Source organism: Centropristis striata, chromosome 24, assembly GCF_030273125.1.
Source record: "Centropristis striata isolate RG_2023a ecotype Rhode Island chromosome 24, C.striata_1.0, whole genome shotgun sequence".
Taxonomy (NCBI): Eukaryota; Metazoa; Chordata; class Actinopteri; order Perciformes; family Serranidae; genus Centropristis; species Centropristis striata.
The window spans coordinates 7,027,583-7,044,358 of record NC_081540.1 but is presented as its reverse complement, the minus strand read 5'-3'; positions in this window follow the sequence as shown (position 1 = coordinate 7,044,358).

Below are 16,776 nucleotides of genomic sequence, written 5' to 3'. Positions count from 1 at the left end.
TTAACGGATGGGACATGAAACTAAAACTAAAAACTCAAATATCATTTTAAATAGTTCATATCAGGCTGATTCATGTTACAGTGCCTAGTTTTCTGATTGTTTAAGCTGCAGGTCCACCGTGCAGACTCTGGCTCCAAATGACATCATCAGTGCAGGACGGCAGCACCCGTATCCAGGATATTTTGGCTTCACTTGTATACAGAGTGAGGAGGTAGACATACGAGCATGTGGTGACCCCCAGGACTGACCCAGGTTGAGAACCACTGACTTCTATACCGAGTATGGAAATAGTTATTTTAACTAAAACCCTGCTCTTACCTAACCTTAACTGTGCCTTTCTTGTGTACACAGAAGTCTATTTTTAAAAGCCTGTAGTAAGCAAAAACTGATGCATCATTCCCTTCACTTCAAAAAGTAGCACTAAAGGCAGCTTTGTGAGTCTGTATCTGATGCAAAGGGGCACAAACTAAGTCAGTATTTGCCGAGTTGGGAGTCAGAATGGGTGGACGACAGACAAAAATGTCAAATAAGTAGTTTCTCTTTTTGTTTCCCACCCTCATTTAAGTCCGGGTTTGACGACAAACAAGCTTATTTCCCAAATGGTTTGACTGTTCCTTTAAATGTTGAGACTCCTGAGTAGACAGAAGCAGATGCAAGAAAAAATAGAGGTCAAATATCAGGTCAGAGATGCATTTCCCATCGAGAAAACAGCCATTTTACCTCAGTCGGACAGTCAGTCAGACAGTCGTGGAGACAGAGGTTGATGAAAAATGAGCCATAACAGAAGGGTTCGACTCTGGCTCTGTAATTACTCTACAAATCTCTGATTTCCCCTCCTTCATCTCCAGACTATTTATAGCTGCTGCATTCCTCTCGGAGAATAAAATGATCTCTTTGAGACAGTACAATGCCAGAAATAACAGGTTTGGACAAACATTTGCTGAGGCGTGGTGGGCCTGGCTGACCATTACTGAGTTCCACTGTGGTTTCAGTCTACTGTTTTTCCCCCTCGTCCATTTATTCATCTGTTATTCTAAATGGCAGTGGGTTAGCTGGGGGAGGTGGCGGGTAAGATGTGATGGTTCAACAAAAGAGCTTGTATGAACTGGGATGAAATCACTTTGTAGTCTGGCGGAGCACGGCGAGGTCGGCCCGCTTTTCTTACATTAGAGGGAGCGGGCAAAAGCAAACACACACTTGTAAACACACACCTTCATGTCTGCGTATACTCAGGTGACTACAGGGCTCAGACCTCCCTCTCTGTGCTCCGTTTTGTTTACGTTACAATCATAGGACTCCACTGGCAAATATGATCAACTTGGACATGTGGCTTTGAGTGTGAATGTGTGTATATGCAATCATGTGTGTGTCCCTGCATGTGAGTGTGTGTTTAGGTTATCGGAGGAGGAAAGCTTTCCTATAGACTGTGCTTCTTGTCAGTCTTTATTTATCAAGACAAAACAAAGATCATATGTCGCCTGTGTAGAATCCACTCCAAATCCAACTTATTCCCACCAGTATTCATACCACGCTGCAATAGGGAAAAAAACAATTTAACTTGCACTACAGATGAAATAACTATGTTTATTTTTGTACCCAAACCAAATATTTTGCTAGTATTACAGTATATGAGTGTATAAGAGAAATCTTACAATTATTTTTCACTTTTATTTTGGGTTTTAACATATTCTAATGCTTTTTCTGTACATAGAACACGTTATTTTTCTTCATGCTGTCTGTCAGAATAGCCGTATTCACTCGTTTTAGCGCCTGTCTCTTTAAGAGCCCCTCCTGAAACAGCCCAATCTGCTCTGATTGGTTGTCGTGTCCATATCTGTGCACTGTCATTGCAGCCGGGGAATAACTGGAACTTTTAACCTTACATAAGTGCCGTTTAAAAACGTACAGAAAGAAAAGAAAGTTCACTTTTTACAATACAGCACAAGCAATCACGCTATTTTTATTCACTTTTAATACAATTGTCAAGTTAAGAGGGTAGCTGAGAGGGCAGATAGTTTAGCAGGCGATCAATTTTTTTTTACCGATAATTCTCCATCCAGTTGCCAAGTTAAAAAAAGATGGAAGGGTCAATTTTAAATGAGAGAAAAAAATGTACATGTGTATCTAGATCTATTAAGTTATTTTTATTTATTATATATGTACATAGATATGATGTGTTTTTTCTTCTCGTGAATTTTAATTTAATTTAATTATAATTATTTTATTTTCCTTTTTTAACCTTGGATACTGTATAGAATGTCATTTGTTTACTGAAGAAATGACAATAAAAAATGTAAAAAAAATATATGTAACCCTAACCCTATATACAGTCATGGAAAAAAATATTAAACTCCATTGTTTTCTCTAATTTCTTGTTCACTTTAATGCCTGGTACAACTAAAGGTACATTTGTTTGGACAAATATAATGATAACAACAAAAATAGCTCATAAGAGTTTAATTTAAGAGCTGATATCTAGACATTTTCCATGGTTTTCTTGATAATGATTTTGGTTATTATCAAGAAAACCATGGAAAATGTCAACCTTTAGTTGTACCAGGCATTAAAATGAACAAGAAATTGAAGAAAACAATGGTCTGTATATATGTAACCCAAACTCTTTATACATTACAGTATCAAAAACTGAGTGAAGATACAGTATTAATAGATGTATAACAAGCCCTTTCATAATAAGAGTCTTCAGTCCAGTTCCATATCACTGTAATACTGTTTTTTCTTCCAATAGTGACACAGTCTCTATACCTTCATTACTTTGTGTCAGTATGTGCTGTATGTAAAGCTATCTGCTGCGTTCTCAGTGCCTGATAGATGGCAGTGTGGCACGGCTCAGATATGATGCCTTCTGATGCTTTATATCTCTGTGGGAAACGTGAAAACCCTGCACGACAGGCCAAACTGTGGTTTCACAGTGTAACAGTAAACAGGTGATATAATCAGCCTTTTTTCACAGCAGAATTTAGTCATGAAATTAAAAGCACGGGCGTCACTTTTAAGAGAACATACTTAATGATTAGTGCCATAAAAGATTACGTGTCGATCATGAATGTAACTACAGCATATTGTCCCTTCTCTGGCTTTCTCTCGTGGTTGTTTGCTCTTTTGTGAAAATGCTTTACCACAATGGTGTTGCATTCCACAGCAACACCCGATGATTTCTCTAAATGTAGACATATTATTTAGGGTTTTATATGCTGGGGCCGTGGCTATAGTTAGTGGGTGTGCACACACTGACCTACAATAAAGTAAACACACTCAACTGGGCTCTGGCCAGTCAACTAAAAGTGAAGCCAAGTCTCTTTGCTTGTTTCATTTTACCTCCTTTAATTCTTTTATTGGACGTAGCAGGTAGAAAGTTGCGATTATCATGATTTTGGGAGAAAAACCCACCCATCGAGTCCGTCTTTGTGACATGGATTTAATCCAGCTGGGGCTCATTTTGTACTATTTGTGAGCTCATACTACAATACTCCTTGGGATATTTCATCTGAAAGCTTGATGGTAATGGTTGCTTTCAGGGGTGTGGCATTACATGAACATTTTGTACTGAAAAACTGCAACAAAAAAAAAAAAGGGTTTAATTCAGCTTCCATTGAATCAGGCCTAAAAGTCATGTGGGACCAAAAGCAGAGAATGGCCGATTGTAGCTGTACTTATTTACTAGTTTCTGCTCCATGTGACATTTTGAATAAAACATGGTTCATGGGGGAGAGTGACAAAGACCGAGGGGATGACAAGTCGAGTCTTTCTGCGATCATTTCGGATGCGGGATCATGAATTATTTGGCAGGAAGATAACACTAATTTTGCATTAGATTCACGGCCCAGTGCACCTGCAGATTTTCACCCCCCAACACACACACATTTGTTGCCCTGCCCCTCCTGACACCCTGTTGTTTGTGTATAGTGAATGTAGGTCAGAAATGTGTGTGTTTGTCTCTCCTTGTGTGTGTGTTTACTGTATGTGGACGCACAGTGTGCTATGGAGGTCTCCTGACACAGCCACGAATATGAATCCACACACACACATAATCCAGCGGTAGGTCAGTTTAATATTTCATTTGGCTGATGGACGGCGTCTGCTGCTCTGTGAGCCAAACATCATTACGACACACTAAGTGACTTAACTCTAATTAGAGCTGAAAATCACATTAAAGCTGCTCTGTGATACAGGAAGGAGCTCACCTTTTCCCATCACGGCTTTGGGTTTCTTTTTGAAATGTATGGGAACCTCGCAGATACAGCATTTAACTAAAGAATTAATTACAATTCACGAGTCAGAATTATTTCTAAGACACATTAAACAGATTGCATTTGACAGGTGAATAGCACATCAGAAGCTATTGGTCGTTTTGAGGTAAACAAAAATGGATTTGTCATTATTTCATCATTGCACAAATATTATTGCTGGTGTACTGTCACTTTAAAATCATTTTTTCTCACGCATAATTCACGTTTGCTACTTGTAAATCTGACATTTTTCTTTTTATTTAAAATCTACTATGGCTGATCTATCATTGACTTTATATATGATTTTCTTTGCTATTTTTTGACACTGACGCAACACAGAAAAAGCAAAACCCATAGCACTTTTTTCAGTGAACCTGTGCACCCTGATTGTTCTAACGTGTGTGTTTATGTGTATAATTTATGAATGATGAGGGAGTAAACAGCTTCCACTTTACTAACATGCTTTTGCACTCTGATTGCATGCGTGTGTGTGTTTGGGTGCAACCGTGTGCAGCGCTAGTGAGGATGAATTAACAGCCTGTTTATGTGTTTATTCTCTTTCTTTGTTACTTTTTCTTTTGTTGGTCTAGGTGGCGTTAAAGAAAAAGGTCGTGGCTCACCAACATTGGACATAATATGTTGCATCACCATCAGGAGCCCAAAGATTATATAGATGCTGAAGCCACAAAAACTATTACAACAAAGACAAAACAATAACTGGCATTTTACTACTCATCTGCAACGTCCACAAAAGTTATTTTAACAAAAGAAAACAATGGAAAAGTGCCTGTGGCGTCCCACAGGCATACAGTAAGCCCTGATAAGCAATTTAAGGGATTTGATTTAGACAGAGGTGGAATGAGCAGTGGAAAATAGAAAAAGGTGTAGCAGGGGATATGCCAGTTTTTTTCTGAGAATTGGTGAGACAAAGTTGGGATAAGAAACAAGAAAAATCAAGGACTACAACGATGAATCCTAAATCAAGTCTGCTTTGGCCCGGTGCAACACTAGCCGCGTTTCCAATAAAGTCGGAGCGAAATGTTGCATGAAATAACATGCGAATTAGGGACGTTTCCAACAACCGATTAGAGCGAATAAACAAAGCTGCATGAACCACTTTGGTCAGAAGATGGCAGTGTGATGTGTTGCTGTAGGCTAATACGTCAGTAAACAGGAGAAGAAGAGAGAAAACAATAACAAAGAAGAAAAACTTTTAATTGTTATTTCATGTCAAAGGAAAAGTGTTTCCATCTTCCGTTTAGCGAATTAACCTTTTTGTTTTTAAAACAAAAAAAACTTCAAGTGAGCCTAAATACTTTTATGCACATTTTCATGTTAAGTTTTATCAAATTTTGGTGTTTCTGTAAAGCTTTTCTCATGCAAATCTTCAAAATGCGCAGAGAAATTTGTGATGGAAACACGACTAGTGACCGGTGGACTGAAGAGAAAAAAGTTGGCCTGGATATCAGGGTATCTGCTGCGTAAACTTGGCTAAAACATCAACAGGGTTGTAGCAGATCAGTTTTGAGATTGGGATTGCACAAATAAGTCTTAAAGGCAAGAAACAAAGTGAGCAGGTCAAAAATCTGGGACCCATCAAGCTTTTCTCATGCAAAAGTTGATGGAAACATGTCTACTAACAATTGAGCAAGCATGGTTATGGCAGAACCTTGGTCAAATTTATCTCTGAAATAATTTTGAATATCGTTAAAAGATGAAGCTGGGTCACTTGTGAAAGCACAGGCTGTCTTCATAGTTGGTTCATTCCTATGAAAAGTAATGGACTGAATATGAAACAAATACACTGAATTGTGTATTTTTGAGTTAATAGGAAGTCTCAGTTCAGGGATTGTCGACTTCTAGAAATGGAAATCTATCATTTGAGTTCATGGGTCTAAGATTTCCTTCTCAGTAAAAGTCTTCCTGGACTGAACACAACAAATAAGTGAATTTAAAAAGGAAGAAGAACTGTTCTCTGCTTCTTAAACGTTGTATCATAGCTACCATATGATGTAACCGGTTTCAATCACTGTTCTTACTCATACCTTCAAAAAGTATTCTACCATGATTTGTATAAAACCCACAGAATCACGTACCAGGACGTGGAAAGCTACCTCAAAGGAGAAAGTCAGTTAAATTAGTATAAAGAGCGACAAAGTCTGTGTAGGAGGTAAGCTACGAAAGAAACATTTATTTTAACCCATGGTTTTCCCCTAAATTTAGGTAGGTTGCATGATGTTACTGAATGAAACCGTGTTAGATTGCTACTTTATGCATCCTTGCTGGAAACATGAACTTTTAAAACCCCTGCACAGCATCATGCCTCACCCATGGCGGGAGTCAGAGATGTCCTTGTTTTCTCCTCCCTCCATCCCTTCATCCCTCGCTGTGTTTGCGCTGAACAGATGCCAGCGCTGGGTAAAGTCCTCTCCAGAGGGGCTGCCAGCAGCATATTGGTTTATAATTAATGAAATTAGGGCCCGCTGTCTGCCGAGGAGGCTTCGGTCCCAGTGTAGGATAGACTGCTGCCTGCCAGGAAGACAGACGACTGGAGAGATCGAAGAGGACAGACAGAGAGAGACAGATGTAGTTGGATCATTGTCGATCCACTGTAAGGCCACAGTGGTTTACTCAACACATTCAGGATTTCATCTTTATTATCAGTTTGTCTTCTTGAAAGAGTGGGAACTGGTCCAGTTGGTAACGCCAAAAGCTTTTTATACTCTTAAAGATACAGTCCTGAGTTTATTTTTAGCACCCAATAGTGACCACACATTTCAACATACGCAGAATCAGTTGGTTACAGTGGATTTTTGCTGACCTTTAAAGAAACAGAGACATATTTTTGGAGGCCACACTGGAAGTTCGCATCTCCATGAGGTCTATTGAGAATTCTCCTATGGGATTTCTGCATTGGATTTTGGATTGCAGAAAATAAGCTCTGTGGAAAACACACGTTTCTAAAGCTGACGTGTTCTCTTCAGCAGGATAATCTTCACAAAAGAACTCCACTTTAATGATGTTTGAATGCAGCCAACAGAAGTAAAAAGCTAACTTTATGCAAACTACTCCACAGTCGCATGGTTTTAGCATCACTACTGTTAGCTTCAGATGGTCTCCGACAAGCTAACCAGCAGTTTTGACAAGATAGTGAAACCGTAGCCTAATTAAACTCATCTTTTTAGGTTTGCAAGAGCACTGAAAAACACGACTAGAGGCTGTGAGGCGGACTAGTGAGAGAGTTGCCGGCTGTGTCCTGTGTGATAATGTTTAATGTCCCAACAACCACTGTAGTCTCATTTAGCCTCATTTTTACTTGTTAGCAACCGCCTTTTTAAAAACTTTTACCGTAAGTAGATTTACCGTGTTTTATGTCGTACAACACAACACGAACATCTCTTCAGCTTGTGTTAACCTCAGACCTTATTTCAGGCTTCTAACCACCAATCCAAAAAAAATCCTCATTGAGTTTGAGAGGAAAGACCCAAGGGTACTAAAATGCCAACTTACTTCTGGCACCCTATAGAGGATATATAGGCCTATAGAGAGAGTTGCACAACTTTTAACTGTCACTTTTGATTTTAACTGGTAATCTGAGATAGAAAAGCTGACAAAAAGCCACCTTCCAAACATACACTGGATAAAATCATTCACCCACAACCAGCTAGTGCTAGCTACTTGGATGCTACACATGCCTCTGCAGATAGGGAGACCCTGTTAAAGGAGCAGTTTGGGATTTTCTAAGTGAGATTGTCTGAGGTACGTATACACATTCAGTTCATTATCTGTGTATTCTTTTATTTAAACTAATGGGGTTTTTTTTTGGTGACTTCATAAAAATCCAAACTATCCCTTTAAACCTGACCCACATGGAGAAATAAGTACTCAGCATGAGAAGAGCACAAATTTCTGTCTCTCTTTCTTCTACCTTTAACTCTTAATATTAACAAAGAAACACTAGTTATGAAAGACACAAATGCCCCAAGCACTGCTAAATTAAATTAAATTGTCATGCTATGCAAATATAGATGCATATTAAATATTGATACTTGAATTAATAATTTGGTACATGTTGAATTAAATATTTAACGTTGTTTTGTGCAGATTACTTGACATTTATCAGACCCTGCTGTAAAAATAATGGCCAACCTGAGCAGAGAAGACGTGAGAAACAGGAGCATAGTCTCGGCTCTTTTTCACAGCAGACATTTTGACTTGTGACAGGTGGAAAAGGACCGGTGTTACTAATGACGTTAATGATGGTTTTGTTCTATTCAAGTGTCCCAGTAAGGCATGAGAGTGTGACAGTGAGCCAGCATGCGCAATACCCTGAAACTGAAGCAGCTAAATGTAACTCAGGCATCGTTCATTTTATTATTTACACCTTTTTCCTATTGTGACATGTCAAAATGTCTTCTGTGAAGAGGCCTTTTGTATTTTTTTTGGTTCAGAAATAAAGTTACAGAGGTGTGTGTGTGTTTCAGAGAAATAATGCACGGACAAGGCCAGTTTTGATCCATGGACGATGGTGCGTTAATCACATTGGTCATCACACACACACAAACACACACACACTCTCTCTCTCTCCTGTTCATGCCCACTAACCTTATTTTAGTCACTTGCGAGTTCTCCTCCCCGTGTTTAATCCAGTTAGAGCTGCTCAATCCAGCAGCAGCCGTTAATGCTCTCCTACTGCGACCTGATGCAACCGAACCTTCAATCCACCTGAATGTGACAGGATACTGCAGCCGCATCGCATAAACTGAGCTGCATTTGACCTTTCCCATGAGTTAAATCTCCATGAAACTTGCTCTGTATATTCTTTGTGGGTGTAAACATGAAGCTATTAAAAAAAAACTGAATCCAACGTTTACGAAACTTGTCCTGCATGTTTCAGATCTCTCCCTGCTCCAACACACCTGATTTAAATGATGAGCGTGTTATCAAGCAGCTCCAGGAGTTCATAACGAGGTGATTTGAATCAGATGTGTTGGAAAGATCCAACACAAGACAATCGGTTCTCCAGGAGAGGTTTCGGTTAGTCTATAGAGGTTTGAGAAATAAAGATATGATGCAACTCACAAAGGCTTAAGCAATTCATTTTTTTGAAATCATGAGAGAAGCAAAACTGAACAGTAAAATCAACAATTCAGCCCAAAATACACTCACCAGCCACTTTAATAGCTTGCAAGGTGTACCTAATAAAGTGGTCGGTGTGGTTTTCTGCTGCTGTAGCCCTTCTTCAAGGTATATAACCAACAGAATCATGCACCAGGACGTGCAAGGCTACCTTAAAGGAGAAAGTCAGATGACGTAGTATAAAGAGTGACAAAGTCCGCATCGGAAGGAGGTCGAGGTGGGTGGATGGGTCAAACAAAGAGACAACTGTTATCCATTTATCGCTGTTCATGTCCTGTGTTGCGTAACTTTCATACTTAACTAATGTAAGCTACGTAACAAAAACCTTTATTTTAACCCAAGCCAGTTACAATGCAACTTTTGCACAAACTAATAGAAAGGAAAAACCTAAATTAGGTAGCATGCAGCTCAAAATAAACTCACTGGCCACCTTATCAGCTAACAAGGTGTACCTAATAAAGTGGCTGGTGGGGTTCAGAGATGATCTTCTGCATACCGTAGTTGTATCAAGTGGTTATTTGAGTTACTGTTGAACCAGTCTGGCCATTCTCTGACCTCTGGCATCAACAAGGCCCAGATAACTGCTGCTTACTGGATATTTCTGTTTCTCCTCCCCTGTTACAACAGGCCACACTCTGACAGATGAATGGTCATAAAACAATCAAATGATTCTGATGATTTTTCACGTCTGAGGATGCTTACATGCATTTGTAAAATTGTGTGCATATTACTACTTGAATGTGTGTAATCTTGTGTTTGCTGAGGGTTGGGGGTAGGTGGGTGGTGCTCCTTTAATGTCAAGTCTGTGTGTAGGGGGGGATAATTTGCACTCTTTTAACATCTAATCTTCTTGTAATGTCAAATCTTTCCTACTTTGTTATCACTCTACCTACCTGCAGGGACTACAGGCGGAAATGGGCAATTTTGCCAAAACCTGGTACTGTACATCTCTCTCTTAATTCCCTGTGCCATGAAATGATGCTTTCTTGGCTTCTGCAGGTCAAACTTGCAAACCAATCTGATATCGTGATAAACACTTCAAAAGTAAGAAACAGTGCAAACAAAAAACAATCTTGTCATGTAGAAGATTCGGTAAAAGTGCAGACTTCCTGTGTTCTGCACCAACTCTGAGTCTCAGGCATCACGTTGATAATGCAGCTTGTTTGTCTCAAAACTTCACTGTTATGACATTTATGTTCGATCACATTATAAACAGGCAGTGTTGCTGGCTGGCAGTGCTGAACCACTAATTGTTGTAATTGTTAGCAGGCTGCAAGCTTGGGCTGCCTGGTCTCAAGACTGTGTGTGTATGTATTTCTGTGTATGAACATGCTCATGAGCGTGTGTGGCTTTATTTTTTTCTTTGAATATAATATACACCTATACTGTATGCAATGCATGTACATGTTCCTGCAGGCTTCTCTTGGCAGCTGAGACACTGTAGAACCAGAGAGGAAGTCAGTTCTGTAGTTCAGCCATCGTATGGTGGGCAGTTTCACTCAATCTCTAAATATTTTACTTATTATGTAACTATAGAACTATAATAACCCTACAGGTCCATAAAAACATGCGCCACAAGATATATAACCAGTTTCTATCACAATAATGAACCCTGAATTGAAAGCAAACCCCCAAAATACATCAAAATTTTATATTTATTATGTGCAATAATACCAATGAGTGTGTGGTATAATTGCTGGCACATGTTTTGATGCATAGAATGTGAGTATGAATGAAGAAATAAAAGCATTTTTTATGTATTTTTATCATCTATTTTTATATTTGAGTGCACCTGAATTGCAAAGAATTTTTTTGTGCAATGGCAATAAAGAATCTAATCTAAACAATATCCCTGAATGTGATCTAAAAGTGGTTCAGGAGACACCTCAGCCCTGATGGAGTCTCTGAGACTTTATGAGAGACGGTGCTGACTTGTCCCCCTTTGAGTCTTTACACAGAACATTAGTGTGAATCCAGCTCAGATGTTGTGGTTCTAGTTCACAGGTTTAGATTATGAGTCAAGATTATGAGTCCCATCAGCGTCTACAATTCATACAAACAGTCACGTTTTATTAAGAGGGAGTGAATTGTTTTCTTGTATCGCAATTTTTTGTATGGATTTGAATAAAAAACACGTGGCCCATGTTTCATGATCGTCGCTGTGTGTATTTTGATGTTGAGCCAGATGCAAATTCAAACATTTTCTTTGAATAAAATATCTAATTTAATTGAATATTGTGTTTACATTTTTGGTGGTATAAATTGCTGATTGAGTATTTTACGAATCCTTTTTTTTTTTTTTTTTTACAGGAAGAAACTATGTGAATGTGATTTATTTAATTGATACACGTTTATTGCATACGTCCTGCTGAAATGCTGATGAATGACAAGTTGCTTCTTCATACACAACAACCTGTCATTCATCACAAACCTTGTGAATATTTAGGGTTTCCCTCTTTACAGTGCAGAAAAAGTGGATTTAATCAGTGGAATCCACTTGTTTTTGTTACAGCACACCTGTCATAAATGGTTTACTGTTTTACTGAAGGGGTTTATTTTTATTCTTTTATTGCTAAAGGTACTGCATAGGTGTAAACACATTTTTTAGCAACTTGCATGAATACGTGCACTCATGCATGCATGGTTTTTATGGTTTGAAAATATCATTATAGCTGCCTGGTCAAAAATGACCCCTAATACAAGATTTGTCCCCTGTTGGTGTGCAACTTTAATGGAAATATGAACAAAGGCAATGTTCTACTTTTTCTTATGTTTGGGTCATTCTAGGAAAAGTCATTTAATTTCGTTGAAAAAGTTGAAAAAATTAAGGGAGTTTCTCTGCTGTTAAACATAGTAGTGGGTCATTTTTGACCTCTAAGACAACACAATGGTTAAATGGAAGAGGAATTTCTTTCATGACAAAAACGCTCCGAGAGTGGAAACAACTGTGATTGACTAGTCTCGCACCCTTCACCAAAAAGATTACAAAATAGTGACTCAAAGTAAACAAATCCAAACATACTTTACAAGCAGTAAAGAGCTTTGCGCCGCGGGCTCATGGCGGCACCATGGAGGAACAGCCGGTGTTAATCCAACCCGGTAACGGTTCAGCAGGCTGCAGTGGGAACCAGTGGAGGAGGGAAGGAGCGTGAAATCCCCAACACCTGGTGGCTCTTTCTGCACAAGAGTCTGCAGCTGGTGTCGAGAGCCCACAGCCACCCGGCCAGCTGTGCTTCCTCGACGGCTCCTGTGGCTTACAGTGAGGTTACAGGGACTAACACTGGCCTGTTTGAATAGTTCACCTGTTGTGTAGGATGCATTTTGTCTGATTGAAATCATGTGATCTTGACTGATTATAACTGGTTTCAGTGTTCTAGCGTCCAATAAAGTTGTAAAAGTAACAAATAATTCTTTATTCTAATTTAATTTGGTTTCTTCTTAATCAGATAATGTTTTATGGTTTTTAGTGTGGCCAGAAGCCTAAACACTGATTTTCCACTCTGAACTTGATAACCATCTTGGGGATATTTGCTAAATATTACACAGCTACTTGCTTGTAAGTTAGCTAAACTCCCAGTAAAATGCAAAAGTTTAAGTTGTTGGTTACAGAGGAGAAAATGGTTTGGAAGTTCAGGAAAGGTTTGAGATAGCTTCAGTTTATGGCTTAACTAACCCCCCATTTTTTTTAAATTGAGCATACAGTATAAAATTTCAAAATAAGATGCACACAGCACAGCATGCTGCTAACTTGTTTGTAACAAATCCATTATAATACATGAATTTAACATTTTTTAAAAAAGTTGTTACCTAACACTCCTGTAGCGATTACAGTGGCTCTTGAAGTTATGTACTTGAATGCACTTATTGTAAGTCGCTTTGGACAAAAGCATCAGCTAAAAGACATGTAATGTAACATGTAAAAAATCATCCCCATAAGGTGTTTTTTTTAATCACTTATTCTGTGTTGGATTTCTGTATAAAGTCACCAAAGCTGGAAGTGGTGAATTATGGTGTGAAATCCAGGGTGGTGAAGTGAACTCACTGCACAATAACACAATTATTTACAGAGCATGAGTTAAGTCACTGCTGCCTTATGTAACACAGAATTAATAGTCCATTGACTGTCACGTCTGCTAATCAGTAGGTTGGTGCTGTGGGCGAAACTCGGACTGCTGACATTCATACTAATTAGTTTGACCATTTCATACTGTATTTTTACTTGGCCTCCGCATGTCTCAGCAGGTTTTTTTACCCCATGCATGTCAGGAAAATCCTGCTGTTTTTATAGACCCTGAGGTTTGTCCATTGGGTGTCAACAGGGGTCCCATGATAAAGCCCTGTGGTACTCCATCTGATGATTTCAAAGAGAAGTTAAGGATAGAATTTCTCTTGTGATATCAAGCTCAAAGTTAAGACAAGAAACTTTTATTTTGTGTCTCTGTGGACAAAAGCAATAAAGGAGTAGCACTGCCTCATGTTGTAAAGATCTGCAGCTACCAGACTCTCTTTTTTACTGACAGTCTGCCCCGTTTAGTCCTGGTTCTGGTTCTCCTGCACCTTCCTCCACTCCAGCAAACATTATGGGCCTCCAACATCTGGGTCTGTCAGAGTCTGGAGTCTGAGCTGAAGGAGAAGCGTTAAATCGTTTTGTCTGATCGGATGCGGATGAAGGCATTGAGAATAACTATATTAAAATAAGCAAATTTCCCGCGGATGCTCATGTAGGTCATATACAGTGTTAAATTTAGACAGTTTCATAACTTTCATCAGTTGCAGAGAACATCAATAAATCAATCAGTTACCCAAAAATAATTGACTCATTCTTAAAGTTGTTCCAAACAGAGACTGAACTCTCTAATTTAGCCTTAAATTTTCTTGCTGGCAAGTTTTTATTATATTAACAACAAATATAGCTTTTTACGACTCGAAATAAATGGAACACTAAATTATCAGATTCCAGACTTTTAGAAGCTCCTATTAGTCTTTAATTGTTTTTCATTTTCCTCTTGAAGGGATTTGCTTTGAAAAATGTTACTGGCTCAATGTAACGCGATTTAGAGGCGCACATCAAAACCTGCTGGTCGGCCACTAATGCACCAGAGCCGCCATAATTAAATGTTTGTTTTTTAAGGAGATGTGATGTGGTTGTTTTCTGGCTCGTTTCATCTTTGGGTGTTTTAGGGGTGTTTTCACCATCTGTCTGTGTGTGTGTGTGTCATGGACCAAAAGTTGTGTGAGTTTTTCATTAATATTTTTTAATACCAGCTACATTTCTCTCATTTAATAGTTTTAAAAAGAAGCAACTTTAAGCTTTACAATTAATAATTCATAGTATGTGGAAGTGAAACTAACATTTATTCTAATTTTCACTGCATTATAGAACCAGTATGGTAGGTCCGAGTTGAACTTTATATTGTTACTTTAAAAAAACCCTTTGTTGTCACTTCTAAATCAATGGTTTAGAAAATATATGTTTAAAATGTGTTTATTGTGGTTGAAATCCCCAGATATTAGTAATGAATGTTGACCAAAACTACAAAAATAAAACCCAGATTGTAAAAAACATGTGATTTTTTCCCCCTTTTGTCATCTTTTTCATACTAAAAACGTTTACGTTTGCCCTTTTTATTCATGCACACACACAACTTTCCCTAATAAAGTTGCCGTGCCTCACCGTACCCTTCTTGTTGCATACATGGCATTTCAATGCACACACAACATCACACACATTGCCACGTGTTGGCTTCACTGATTACCGTGTGCTGTGTCCAATGGTGTGTAAAGTGCTGCCGCTGCGAGTATTAGCCTGTTTATCAGAGTGTGTATTAACGTGCTGCAGCGCAGGGGCTGGGGGGGACAGAGTGTGTGTGTGTGTGTGTGTGTGAGCGTGCTAGCAGGGGATCACAGGTGTGTTTGCAAGCTCCGCAGAGAGCTTCCCCCCTCCCCATAACCCCTACGCCCCCACCCTGAGCATCCTGGGTAATATCAGCGCACCGAGCACCTGCGTCCCTATCCCACAACACACACACACTCACACACACACCTCTAATGGCCCAGTATCAGCCTGCCATACGGCTCTAATAGCCAGCTGTGTGAGCAGAAATCCACTGGACCGTACCAACAGTCACTGATGCAGTTGTAATATTAGATGTGAGTTAACTATGATGAACACACTAAAAAAAAAAAAAGACATTCTGTGCTTTAGCTGTGATTTTCTTTGACTAAACTAGTTTTTAATGACACGGCCCTCATGTACGTTTATGTTCTGAAAATGAAGAGTCTGTGTCAGGGTCCCCATCGGCATCCTCATGTAAAATTCAGTTACTCTTCCATTAAAAGTTTTCATCCTGGTTTCCACTCTAGTTGGGCTGAAAATCATCTAGAAATCGTGAACTTTCTGCTTTTGTTATTGTCAGGTCTTTTCTCGCCTAAACTCTTTCACTCACAAAGAAAAATGTCCCTTTTCAGAGGAGTTGATTATGATGATTGATGCATTAATATGGAGGCCTACATAATGTTGAAGCTGAAAAGGTCACAACTCCTGTGAAAACGACTTGTTTCCCTATCAGAATTTGATTAATTTGGTCCAATAAGTCAAGAAGAGCTGCACACTTAAATAATTTAATTCCCATTCAAGTTAGCGGAGCGCTAAACCAAAAGTAACAGGCTTGACTGGCGTTAGTCTCTAGTGCACATGTTCTGTGGGCCCCAGAGAGAGCCAGAGAAGATCTGCACGGAAGTCACATTTTTTTGGCTTCATGTGCCACTGAGCAGCTTTTATAGGAATGAACAGGGCCACGCCTCCAACACTGTATCCAGTTCTCTTTATGCATTGATGCTCTGGTGGCAACAAATATACAAGATGGTGATAGCCAAAACTTTCAACTCGGCGTTATTATGAATCCCAATGCAGTTTTGAATAAGTCAGGGCTTACATTGGTTTACGTCCTTCTAGCTTAATGTCTTTTTTGCTTGGATGCTTTTGTGCAGGGGAGATGTTTTGTTCCATTTAGCGTGGATTGTTGGGAAAATGTTAAAGGTTGTTGATCGGTTGGTTAGTTAGAAAAATGTCTAACGGGTAATGATAACTTACACAAGGTCTCGTGTAGGTTTAATCGCAGTTGATAAACAACTTCTTTCAAATGCTACGGATGCATTTTTTGAGCTTCAAAGGTGACAAGAAGACCTAATGTGCGGCACGACACTGTGATGCAGGATAATGACCAATCCTTGCGTCTTTTGGTGATTGGAACTGCAGTTGGATCCATAATAACACTAAAAAACAGTCCACAAACCTCCACACTAAGCAGTTTATCTGGAAAAAGCTGTTGAACTAGGCTCCCAGACAACTAGATGCCACAAAAATATACCATATAGGCTAGTCTCTGGG